Below are 2,500 nucleotides of genomic sequence, written 5' to 3' on the forward strand. Positions count from 1 at the left end.
CCTTGCCTTGCCTTGCCTTGGCATTGCGCATCATCCAAGGCATTCCGAGTAAGTGAGGCTAGGCGAGGCTAAGGATGGCTTGCCTCGCCTTGCCTTGGCATGCCGTGCCCATGATGTGGCCTTGACCAAGCCATGCGTTGCCTTCGCCTTGGCATGCTGTGGCCTTGCCTTGCCTTTCCTCGCCATGCGATGCATTCCGACAAAGTGATGCAAAGCGGAAGCCTACCATGGCGTAAAAATGTCGACAGAATTTTTCGACATTTGAATAATGGGGTTTGACAAGGTTTGAAAAATTCAATAAAAATGGTAGGCTTGAATGTCGACAAAGTGACGCGAAGCGGAAGCCTACCATGGCGTAAAAATGTCGACAGAATTTTTCGGACCTTGTCCTGCCATGGGCTGCGCGCAGCATGCCGGCAGTCTGTGCGCAGCGTGCGCACAGCATGTCGGCAGCGTGCGCGCTGCTGAGCCTGTCGACAGAAATTTTCGAAACTTGTCCTGCCATGCGCGCGCGCAGCTTGCGCGCGGCGTGCGCGCAGCATGCCGGCAGCCTGCGCGCAGCATGCCGGCAGCCTGTGCGCAGCGTGCGCGCTGCTCAGCCTGTCGACAGAAATTTTCGAAACTTGTCCTGCCATGCGCGCGCGCAGCGTGCGCGCAGCATGCCGGCAGCGTGTGCGCAGCGTGCGCGCTTGGGAGCCTGGCCGCAGAATTTTTCGAAACTTGCAATGCCATGCGCGCGCACAGCTTGCGCGCAGCGTGCGCACAGCATGCCGGCAGCGTGCGCGCAGCATGCCGGCAGCGTGTGCGCAGCGTGCGCGCTTGGGAGCCTGTCGACAGAATTTTTCGAAACTTGCCATGCCATGCGCGCGCACAGCTTGCGCGCAGCGTGTGCACAGCATGCCGGCAGCGTGCGCACAGCATGCCGGCAGCGTAGTGCGCAGCGTGCGCGCTTGGCAGCCTGTCGACAGAATTTTTCGAAACTTGCCATGCCATGCGCGCGCACAGCTTGCGCGCAGCGTGTGCACAGCATGCCGGCAGCGTGCGCACAACATGTCGGCAGCGTGCGCGCTCGGGAGCCTGTCGACAGAATTTTTCGAAACTTGCCATGCCATGCGCGCGCACAGCTTGCGCGCAGCGTGCTGATTCTGTCGACAGCGAGGCTAGCGAAACTTCTCCTGCCATGGCGTGCGCGCAGCGTGCTGACTCTGTCGACAGTGAGGCTAGCGAAATTTGTCTTGCCATGGCGTGCGCGCAGCTTGCGCATTCGGTCGACAGTGAGGCTAGCGAAACTTGTCCTGCCGTGGCCTGCGCGCAGCCTGCGCGCAGCATGCGCGCAGCATGTGCGCAGCATGCCGGCAGCCTAGTTCCAGATTTTTTCAAATGTCGACAGAATTTTTCAAACCTTGTCAAACCCCATTTTTATTGAAATTTCCTCGCACAATAAGCTCCCCATAAGTAGTCTATGATTTTTAGTACCTTCTCCAAGTTACAAAACTAAAAAATTCCTCCCGGATTTGTTTTAATGATTTTTTCAATTTTACGACTTCTAAAAATAATAAAAAATACTTCCCGACTTCAAATATTTATGAAACTTTTTCCCATCAGAGATTGCATGTTTCTTAGTATCCCTGCAAAAAATCACGTCCAAATACCTTGTATTGAATTATTTAGAGCCCATTATGACTCCTCGCGCATAGGTGATGTCTCTTCCTGTCAAAGGGCTAAATGCATAAAATGCTATATAGGGGGGTGTGTGTTGCCTGCATATGCATGGCAGCCCATGCCCTCCTAGCTGCAGCCCCCTTCCCCCACGCCACACCCATGTCATGTTGCCTCGATATGTTGCCTCGATATGTTGCCTCGGTATTATGGGTTTGGTGTCGGGGTCGGGGGGCTGCCACCCATGGCGGTGGTGGCCGGAATCCGGCCGCCGCCACCACGCCGCCGCCATGGGTGAGGGGGAAAAAAAAAGGCGTGGAAAGTTGCGAAATGGGGTTGTCTAGGCTTTTTTTTGGCATGGAAGAGCATGGAGTGCTAGGAACTCCTTCTCAAATGCGCGGGCATGTCGACCACAACCTCATTTCGCAACAACAACCACCCGTGTGGGGTGGCGGTGGGTGGATAGTCGCGGATTGGGGCTTGCCAAGCCAATGTTTTCAAAAAAATTCATCAAAATTAAAAACAAATGTTTTGTTGCCTTCGGATTTGTGGGCGAGCGGTGAGTCGGAGTGGAGCCGGTAAAGTTTAACCTCGGTGTGCACGGTTGTTTTTAGAAACTCAATCCAATGCCGGGGACGTTGAAAGTGACGCTCTTATGAGTTGCAAACCCGCAAGATTTAAAGAACCTTTTCAAAAAAAATTCAAACCAACAAGATTTAAAAACAGAAATTTTCATCAAAATGAAAAACAAATGTTTTGTTGCCTTCGGACTAGTGGGCGAGCGGCGAGTCGGAGCGGAGCCGGTAAAGTTTAACCTCGGTGTGCACGGTTGTTTTTAGAA

This window comes from Prunus avium, unplaced genomic scaffold, assembly GCF_965620075.1.
Source record: "Prunus avium unplaced genomic scaffold, drPruAviu1.hap1.1 HAP1_SCAFFOLD_132, whole genome shotgun sequence".
In the NCBI taxonomy this organism is placed as follows: Eukaryota; Viridiplantae; Streptophyta; class Magnoliopsida; order Rosales; family Rosaceae; genus Prunus; species Prunus avium.